Source organism: Crocodylus siamensis, unplaced genomic scaffold, assembly GCF_052110815.1.
Source record: "Crocodylus siamensis isolate JL-2025a unplaced genomic scaffold, ASM5211081v1 HiC_scaffold_611, whole genome shotgun sequence".
Taxonomy (NCBI): Eukaryota; Metazoa; Chordata; order Crocodylia; family Crocodylidae; genus Crocodylus; species Crocodylus siamensis.
In genome coordinates this window covers 1-10,509 of record NW_028325019.1, presented here as the reverse complement: position 1 = coordinate 10,509, position 10,509 = coordinate 1, and the positions used below count along the sequence as shown (strand labels likewise).

The 10,509-nt window shown below is 55.7% G+C and overlaps 1 pseudogene; it reads right to left on the bottom strand.

The window, feature by feature from the left end:
* Window positions 1-9,413: 9,413 nt before the first annotated feature.
* On the bottom strand, window positions 9,414-10,454 carry LOC149851644 (T cell receptor alpha variable 38-1 pseudogene; annotated as a pseudogene).
* Between the last annotated feature and the right edge of the window lie 55 nt (window positions 10,455-10,509).

Below are 10,509 nucleotides of genomic sequence, written 5' to 3'. Positions count from 1 at the left end.
TCTGCCCCTTTTTGCAGCCCCCCCTGGGGGAAACATTGTAGGAATGTGAATCCCTCCGGTGCCGCGAGAAGGCTGGCATGCCACGTGTTTGGTTACAAATACACGGATAGACAAGACCTGGAAGAGCTCCCTTCGCCGGGTGCTTGGGAAGATAGTCCCCTACGGGCTCGTGGGAAACGCCGGTCTAAAATCCCTTTTCCCCGCGTCCGGCATCGGGGTGGCGGTCTGGGCCGAGGTGTGCGGGAACGCGTCCCGCGGGGCCTCCCCATGTCCCGCGCACGGCCGGGTCTGTACCTGCTCTTGCCGTCCTCGTCTGTGCTGCCTGAGCTCGGCGGTGTTATAGCACGGACAGGAACCTGCAGCCCCGTTTGCTCCGGGCCCCGGGTGTGCAGGCAGGGAGGGTTTTTGTGCAGGTCTCCGGTGTGGCTGTCTCTCTGTGCGTACCGCAGGGCGCAGTGATACACCGCGGTGTCTCCCAGCTCCAGGGCGGTGATCTTCATCTCTGTGGAGGTGTCATCCGTCTCGGAAGAAAACCGGTCCCGGGCGAAATCTGCAGTAGAGCTGACTGTTTTGGCTGTCTTTGCTCCTCTATAGAGCAGGTACTGCAGGGTGCGGTTGGGGTACTGGCGGTACCAGTACAGATAGTAAGCAGCATTATAGCTGGTATTGTAGGAACATCTGAGTGTCGCCGTGCCTCCTCCTGCTGCAGACACCTGAGCTGCCGCGGACTGGATGGAGTCAGCCGAAGCAGCCCCTGCCAAGCAATCAGGAACAAAGGGGAGAGACACGGTGAATGCCCAGGCCTTGGAAGGGGATGATCAGGCAGACTTTGGGGTCAGGCAGTCGTCAGGACGGAGGGGAAAAGGGAAAGTTGCGGGATACAGAGACAGCAGAGGGAGGTGAGTGCAGCGGAAGACATGCGTTGTGTCTCAGGAAGTGAAGGAGAGAAACCATCAGCAACTGGACAGGCGTGAGGACAAGGCTGAAAGCTTCATTACCTGGGGAGAGAGTAACCACTAAAAGACTCAGGAGCAAACGCATCTCCACGGCGAAGCACAGCGGATCCCGCTTCTAGACTCTGAGACAACCCTGACACGGAGGCAGCAGGATCCGCGGTGACCGCTATATCCTGGCCCAGGTCCCTCTGACACTTCTCGCGCGAAGGCAGCTGCTCTTTTCTAAACCTGCCCCCTCTCCACTTCCCGCCACGGGGACCCCGGGAGGCGGCGTTTGCTCCGGCGCCGCAGTGGAGGCGCTTCTTCTCTCCCCGTGCATTAACCCGAGGAGGGGACTCTTAAACCGACTGGTTTTTGTGTTTGCCGAGGAATAACGTTCGGCCGCCGAGAGACTTGTTAGGCCTCCTCCTCCTGTGGTGCGGTGTGCAGGGATAGGAGGGGAGCCAGACAGAGGTGGAACTGGAGAGGAGCGACCAGAAGAGAGAAAACCTGCCGACAGACAGACGGGTGTCAGGGATCGCAGTGCGCTCCCCCATTTGCAGCCCCCCGCCCCCAGATCCGCGGACTTCACTTCCAGTTGTACTGGTGTTACATACATGAAATCTTCGTGTGTCCCCTGGCCCACCAGTGTCCGCTCGTGGGTGCTCTGGTACCACATTTGCCTGCTGAGCTGTTTTTTTTTTGGTGGGGGGCCTCTTTTTCGTTCGTGTTTATTTGTCTCGGCGGGGATTCTTCTTTGTTCTTTTTCGTCTTTTATCTAGAAATATATAGTTCATGTGTCTGTGAGTCTGTCTGGGTGTCTGTCCCTAACGCTCTTGCGGGGCGGCCAGGCCCACACGGAGCAGGGGGGACTTTTGCAGCTCTCAAGCTTCCCCTCTCCCCGCGTCCCGCCAGCCTTTTGGCAGCACCCGCTGCCCTGCTCCTGGGAGGCGGGCGGTGATGGACGGAGCTCCTCCCCGCCGGCACTCTTCATGGGCAATCGGCCCCGGCGCGGCACTGCCTGGAGCCTAGCGAACTGCCCGTCAGGAATGAGCGGGGACTGAGCCCGGCCATGACGGAGGGGACAGATGGGATGGAGGAGATGGAGGAGTGGGGTGTGTCGGGGAAAGGTGGAGGGCGGGGGTGGCAGGGGGGCAGAGATGGAGCTGCAAGAGAGTCCTGGGGTGGGGAGGGGACGGCAGAGGAAGGGGCCAGGTGAGGAAAAACGGGATCGGTGTTGCCGGCTACAGTGAGAAAACAATTAGATGCACAAGACCATCCATCATCTGTCATTCTTGACGGGGTATTTGGTTGGTCCATTATTCAATGTTTGGTTATTTTTTCATTTGCCTGTTTGCTTGTTTTTCCTGACAACCTATAGTTGTTTTTAAAATACAAAAATTTCCCTTCATCTTTCCAGTTGAGGTCTTCTTCTGGGATCCTCGCCAGTCTTTCTAGAGCTCTTTATGATGGAGAGATCCTGGGAGGAAAAGGAGAGAAGGTGGGGGGCGCTTTTCTGACTATAATCTCTGTCGAGTGCACCGGTGTGTAAAAAAATGTGTTTTGCACATGTGGAGTGTTGTATCGCCTGTGAAGACAGGTGTCACCTACATAACAAGAGGCAATAGAAAGCTTTGGTTTAGATGCTGCTTCTGTAGATCAAAAAGCTGAAGCGCCCGGACAGTTCTGGTGATGGTTCAGGTCAACACCCGAACACGGACTCCGTGCTGTGGAAGAAATCAAACTTTGCATTTTGGTTGAATCAGAACTGAGAGAGCCAGCTTTTCTGTATCGAGGGCTACACTGTGATCACAGGGAGGATTCCACGCAGCAAGAGGAATCACTCAAGTGTCTGTTTCAAAGAAATCCTCCCCCTCCCTAAGTTTCTAAGCACTTCTATACTTAAGACAGATAAAGAGAAAAAAATAGAACTTGGAAGAAACTAAAACAAACTTGCTTAATTGTATACCTGTGCACAGAGTAATAATGCAGGAATTTTTTTTTATCTCAAAACATATAACTGAAATAAGCAGCATTAGCACTTGTGGTCTGTCTGTTTTTTTAGTCAGAGAGGCCAAAAGCCTGACTCAATTCACTTGAACAGTGCAGACCAGCCAAGTGACTTCTCCCATTTCCAGGAGGGCAGGAGGTGAAAATCAAAGCTATAAGGGAGCATTCTGGCATTCAAACCAATCGAGCTGTATATTCGTTGATGCCCAGAGGAATATATTATTTGCAAAGTGACTTCCTCTCCATGAATTAGTTGTATAGGGCTGGAATAATAAAGCTGCAATAATAAAGCATTTCTACTAGAAACCTTTTCTATATACTTAGGGAGGAGGCAGTGGGCGCTTCTGGCCTGTGATTGTGCCGCCTCCTGCCGGTAGACCTGTTTCCCATGCCGGTTCTGTTTTACCCCTCATATGAAGTTAATGATGGTCAGGCACGTCACCACCCTCCCTGCATTGCAAAGCCTATTTGGATTTTCCTGATCGCCCAGTAACAAGTGTCGCGCCCGAAGACCGGTGTACCCTTGACCTGCGGTGCCGGGTGTCTTTCGTTGTTGTCTCGGGCCCGGGAGCTCCGGGCTCGAGTCACGAGTGAATCCTGGGACCCGCGTGGGGCAGCTACAAGAGGTTCGGGCAGGGCCCGCTCTCCTGTCTGTGCCTCGCTCCCCGCGGGCCTGTGTCTCGTAACTCAGTGGGAATGAACATTTTCCCTCCGAGCAGTTCAGTGCAAACCGGCCCCGTGCGTTTTTCGTGTAGGAAAAAACGGAGGGAAAAAATACTCCGTCTCTCTCTCTTTCGGTGGAAAGCGGAGCAAACTGCAGCCTCCCAACTGCGAGAAGGAGCCAGCCTTCAATGGACCGAGATTGGAAGAGACCTTCACGTGGGTCTGCGAGAGCGTGATCTGTGTGTCCGTGGGTGTGAGCCTGCGCGCCGGGAGTGAGCAAGTCGGGGTGTAAATTTGGAGGTGCTGGGAAGGTAGGGACGTGAGAGGGGAAGAGTGCGATTGGATTCCTGGGTTTGTTCTCGGGTGAGTGAGATGGCGGAGGGGGTATTCCCCTCTTGTGTGCATTGAACACGGTGGCCTGTCCCTAGACGACATGTCAGATGTCCCCGTGAAATAAGCAGCTTCTGCACGCCGAACACGCACAGTCGCACCGCATCCCCACACAGGTAACTCCCTCTGTTTGTCTCTGTCCCGCTTCAGCAGACAGGGACTGAGCAGATCCTCCGTGGGGAACATCGCGCCTCCGTCGTTTCCCCCGAAGGGCGGCCGCCGGGACAGGAAAGCGGCGCGGCCGCTAGATGGCAGCACATCCCCATCATCGGCCCTGCTGAGTGAGTCCCTCGGGGCAGGGCGACCGCACAGTCCCTTTCAACTCCTTTCTCTGCGACCGCTACATCCTTATACGGCCCCTTTCTCTCCCCGTTGTACGGCCCTTGGCCTGCCCCTGCACTGTTTACTCGTCCCTCGTCAAGGCAGGTAACAATGTCCAGGATCACCGGGGGAGTCCCGCGCCCAGGACCCACTTACACGAGTAGGAATGAGTTTCCTGGACGAGGTGTCACAAGGACCCGAGCACAGCCCGCCACGCATGGCAGCGCCAGATCCCCATAGTTTCATAGTTTCATAGTAGCTAGAGTCGGAAGGGACCTAGGTAGATCATCCAGTCCGACCCCCTGCCTTGGCAGGAAAGAGCACCGGGGTCAGATGACCCCGGCAAGGTGCTCATCTAACTTCCTTTTAAAAATCCCCAGGCTAGGAGCCTGCACCACTTCCCTTGGAAGCCGGTTCCAGGCCCTAGCCGCCCTGACTGTGAAGTAGCGCCTCCTAATATCTAATCTAAACCTACCCTCCGCCAGCTTGTGACCGTTATTCCTGGTCACTCCTGGCAGCGCACGGGGGAACAGGGACTCCCCCAATACCTGCTGATCCCCCCAACCAGTTTGTAGCAGGCCACAGGGTCCCCCCTTAACCTTCTCTTGTGGAGGCTAAACAGGTTCAGGTCCCGTAGCCTCTCCTCATAAGGCCTGCCCTGCTGACCCCTGATCATACGAGTGGCCCTCCTCTGGACTCTTTCCATATCGTCCACATCCCTCTTGAAGTGTGGCGCCCAGAACTGGATGCAGTACTCCAGCTGCGGCCTGACCAGTGCCGCATAGAGGGGGAGGATCACCTCCCTGGACCTGCTCGAGATGCATCTGTGGATGCATGACAGGGTACGGTTGGCCTTCTTGACTGCCTCCCCACACTGCCGGCCCATGTTCATCGTGGAGTCAATGATGACTCCAAGATCCTTTTCCGTCTCCGTGCTGGCAAGAGGGGAATTCCCCAACCTGTAAGTGTGGTGCCGGTTCTTCCTCCCCATGTGCAACACCTTGCACTTATCAGTGTTAAACCCCATCCTATTCTCATCCGCCCACCGTTGCAACCTGTCAAGGTCAGCTTGTAGCCTATTGCACCCTTCTAGTGCACCCACATCCCCCCACATCTTAGTGTCATCAGCAAACTTGAACAGGGTGCTTTCTACCCCCTCATCCAAGTCACTGATGAAGATGTTGAACAGTGCGGGCCCGAGGACCGAGCCCTGCGGAACCCCACTGCCCACGTCCTTCCAGGTCGAGAAGAACCCATCCACTACCACCCTCTGGGTGCGGCCCTCCAGCCAGTTGGTGACCCATTTGACTGTGTGGGCATCGACACCACAGTCTCCCAGCTTTTTGATGAGGACAGGGTGAGAGACAGTGTCGAAAGCCTTCCGGAAGTCCAGAAAGACTACATCCACAGCAACCCCTGCGTCTAATGATTTGGTGACCTGATCGTAAAAGGCCACCAGGTTGGTCTGACAAGACCTGCCACTGATGAACCCATGTTGGTTGCTCCTGAGCATGCATTCCCCCGCAAGGCCCTCCTGGATGTGTGCCAGGATAATTTTTTCAAAGAGCTTACCCGGGATTGAGGTAAGACTAACTGGCCTGTAATTTCCCGGGTCCTCTTTTTTTCCCTTTTTGAAGATAGGGACCACATTGGCCCTCTTCCAGTCCTCCGGCACCTCACCAGAGCACCACGAGTGCTCATAGAGCCGCGCCAGGGGTCCCGCAATGACCTCGGCCAGTTCCTGTAGAACCCTCGGGTGAAGATCGTCCGGACCAGCAGACTTGAACACGTCCAGCCTCTCCAGAAGTACCCTAACTAACTCCTCGCTAACCCCTGGCCCAGGCGTCTCTCCCGGGGCCCGAGGGGGCCCAGCAGGGAGGTGGCTGAACTGGTCCCTACTTAGGAAGACAGAGGCAAAGAAATCGTTAAATATGTTAGCTTTGTCATCTGGCATGACGACTAAGTTGCCCATCGTGTCCTGCAGGGGCCCCACATTACCCGGGACCCTCTTTTTACCCCCTATGTATTTGAAGAAGGACTTCTTATTGTCCTTAATCTGGGAAGCTAGTCCTATCTCCATCTCTGCCTTGGCCTTCCTGACTGCCCTCCTAAATCCTCGGGCGACTGTAACATAGTCCTTCTTGGTGATGACCCCATCCCTCCATTGGGTGTATGCCTCCCTTTTAGCAAGGAGACATTCCCGGATGCTCCTAGTGAGCCATGGGGGTTTATGTGCCCTCCTGCTCCCTTTGACCCTTGTTGGGATTACCTCCCTTTGGGCATGGAGGATCGTCTCCTTAAGGAGCAACCACTCACCTTGGACATCTGGCTCCCTTCCCCTCTGGGTCCTCAGCGCTTCCCCAGCGATCCTCCTTAGCTTGTTGAAGTCAGCCCTCCTAAAGTCTAGGGCTGTTGCCTTGCTGCAGCCCTTTGCCACCTTGCGCTGGATGGTGAATTCCAGCAAGCGATGATCACTGTCTCCCAGGTGGCCCATCACCCGCAGCCCCCTCACCAGGTCATCACCCGTGGCCAGCACCAGGTCCAACAAGGCGTCTCCCCTGGTGGGGCTGTGCACCTCCTGGGTTAGATGGAGGTCCTGCACTCTGGCTAAGAACCGACGTGAGCGATCAGACTTGGCTGACTGCTCTTCCCAGCAGATGTCTGGGAAGTTCAGGTCCCCCATGATGACCACATCCTTAGCCCTCACTGCCTCTGTGAGCTGACCTAAGAATTCCTGGTCGAGCTCTTCTCCCTGGTTGGGAGGTCTATAGTAGACTCCCACCGTTAAGTCTCTATCCCCTGGACTGCCTTTCACTCTAACCCAGAGCACCTCAGAGTGCCCCCCCTCTACCCCCTTGCTAATTGACGAGGAATTATATTCCTCCTTGATGTAGAGTGCTACTCCTCCACCTTTCCTTCCTATCCTGTCCCTCCTGTATAGCCTATAGCCCTTGACACTCACCGCCCAGTCATGTGATGAGTCCCACCACGTTTCTGTGATCCCCACTATGTCAGGGCTGGTGACAGCTAGGAGGAGGGCGAGTTCCTCCTGCTTCTTCCCCATACTTCGAGCATTCGTGTAGAGGCATTTGAGGCCTCCAACGGTTGTGCCCACTGACCCCCTAGTCTCAGCAATGCCCCGTCCCCCATCACTTACCTGTTTCTCCCTTTTGACCATTGGTCTGGGCTCGCTGTCTGTTGCTGGGCCTGGTAGTTCATCGTCTCCTCCGCCCTCATCTTCCCCCTCCCCCGACGAGCCTAGTTTAAAGCCCGCCGAAGGAGGTTCACCAACCTGGAAGAGAACACACGCTTACCTTTAGGGGAAAGGTGGAGCCCATCCCATCCCAGCATGTCTCTCATCACGATGTGCCGGTCATGGCTGAGGAAGCCAAAGCCCGCCTCGAAGCACCATTCCTGTAGCCTCCAGTTGGTCTCCGCTATGCACATCTCGTGGCGTCTGCCTCGACCGCTCACTGGCAGGATGGAAGAGAAGACCGCCTGTGCGCCCATCTCCCTCAGCATGCCTCCCAGAGCATGGTAGTCCTCCATCAGGCGATCAGGGGCTCTCCTGGCCGCATTGTTAGTACCCACATGGACAAGGACCATGGGGTAATAATCGGTGGGCTGGATGATGGACTGGAGCATCCCCTTCACATCCTGAATCTTCGCTCCGGGCAGGCAGTAGACCTCATGTGCTGAGGGATCCTGGCGACAGATGGGGCCCTCCGTACCTCTCAGGATGGAGTCACCAATCACGATGACGCGACGCTTCCTCCTCTTAGGCCTCTTGACTCCCGCCACCCGCACAGGACATTGTGTGTGCAGAGTCTCCTCCCTGGTATCTTCCACTGCTCCCTCCTCCTCCAGGGCTGCCAGGGCCTCATACCTGTTCTCCAGATGGACAGGAGGAACTGGTGCCGCAACATGGTTAATAGCCCTGGCACGGGAGACCGTCTGCCACTCAGCAGTGGAGGGCTCATCCCGGGCTGCCCTCTCCTCGGTCATGCATTTGTCCCACAGTGGCCCGCGGGGAAAGGGACCAGCAGAAGATGCCCATTTTTCTGGAAACTCTTCTGGGTTTCAGGTTGACGTGCTTCGGGTTGAGCACGCCCCTTCTGGGTTCTCCGGGCCCTATTTTAGCTGCCCGTGGGCTGAGGTGGTGCTCCCCCTTCCCAGACTGCCTCCCAATATTTTCACTGAAACTTGCTTTTCTTGCCTTTGAGCCAATCCCTGTTCCGATCCTCCCTGCTAAGATCCAGTGCCCAATTGCACATGCACCTTTGGGGCTGAGTAAGACTTTATGACGGGTAGTCTTGGGACTGCATGAGGCCAGCCTCAAGTGCCTACATTTGGTCACAGCCAGTCGGGGAGACTAAGCAGTGCAGTTGATTAGGAGACTCCCTTGGATTCCCAGGGTTACAGAGATTAGTCAAGGAGTAATGGCCACTTGGCCCACATTAACCCAGTGCAGCTCCACTTCATTAGGCTGGGTCTGAGCTGATGGGCATGAAAAGGAGGAAAACTTCTGCCTCTAAGTCTCCTGGCATTTCCTAAGGACTTGAGGGCAACTATACACCCAGCCCAGGGTCATGTTTCACTGGAATTCCAGCACCCCTCTCTTTTAAATTTATCTGCCGGTCCTTGCCTGCACCCACAGCAGCCACTCACAGGTTTTCCATAAAGAAGATATCTTTCTGAGCATAATCGAGACCGACCTCCTCCATAGCAGAAGCCAGTGAACGTCATCCAGTGATCCCTAATCCAGAGGACAGGTTTCAGATGAGCCACTACAGCACACGATGAGCCACCACAGCACACTATTCCTCCTCGACTAACCAAGCGAGGGGAAATTGCAGGATTACATTTTCCAGCGGGTGCTTACTTCAGCTGGTCACCATTTGTGGCTGTTTCTCAATCTGAATTCACCCATTTCAACCTTCCAGGTGCAGGAGAGTCCTCCTCTTTCTCCTCTCTCCTCCTCCTGCCAGCTTTCGGAGAACAATCCTGCTATCAGCTTTTCCCAGAAATGTGCTAGAGGTTTCCCGTTCCAGGAAGGCAGGTGCAAGGGGCCCCATCCGCCTTGAAAATCACCTTTCACTCTCCCCACATCCCTTTCCTGGCTCGGGGTTTCCTGACATCAGCAGCAGGACTCAGGTTCCCACGCCGGGAGGGAGCTTCAGGTTTTTGTACAGGGCTCCCCGTCGGTTTTATCATCGTGCCTCTGCTGAAAGCGCAGAAGTAGGTGGCGGAGTCACTCGGCTGAAGGTCGGAGATGCTCAGGGGCAAGGAGCGTTGGAGCTTCTGGAAATCAACAGTGAACCTCGGCCCTGCCCCACTTCGCTTTGAGCCTCCAGAGTATTGCCACAGAAGCAACACCAGGCTGCCTCCGGGGCTCTGCTTGTACCAGTACAAATCATAGTTGCTCTCCTCAGTCTCGTAGGTGCAGTCAAGGGTCACAGTCCCGCGCTCCACCCCGGACGCATCTTCCTGCCGCTGAGTGACTTTATCTTCTAGGCTAGAGCCTGCTGTAAAGAAGGGAAGAAAAAAGGTCTGCTGCTGAGGTTGTCTCCGTGGTTAGTTATTCAGGGAGTCCATCGCTAATTTTCCAGTAAAGATTACTAGCTTCCTCCCCATCATCTCAGAGCTGAAAGTGCATTTCCTACCTGATCCCCTTGGCTTCTCAGTACCACGCCAGGTACCATGACATATTTAACATAGGTAAGGGGTCCCCATTCATCCTACTGCCGCTGCCAGTGACTAATTCTCATTTCAGAGCCTGGTTTCCAAGATCACGTTGACTCGGCTCCAGTTAATCCCCAGTGATTCCCGTTGCCCCGTTTGCCTTGGGGAAGGACCCAGATTAGGACCGAGTCTGTCCCAAACTGAGAATCGCTGTTCTTCTTTCTGCCCCTGCCTCCCTGTCCCCCGCGTGTGTCCCAGGGGCTGTGGGAGCTGCAGGCGGACAGGCTCTGAGGTGCGGCAGGAAGACTTGGTGTCTCCCAGCCCAGGTCAGCCACACTCGCCTCCCTCCCGTCCCTTCGGGGTGGCGTGAACGGGAGTCCGGCGGGAGGGTGAGCACTTACCCAGCAGCACTAAGGCTGTCACCGCCCAGAGGAGTCTGGGGTGGATCTCCATAGTGGAAACGGGTCCGGCACCCTTCTGCTCTCCTCCCGGCCACAGCAGCCCTGCC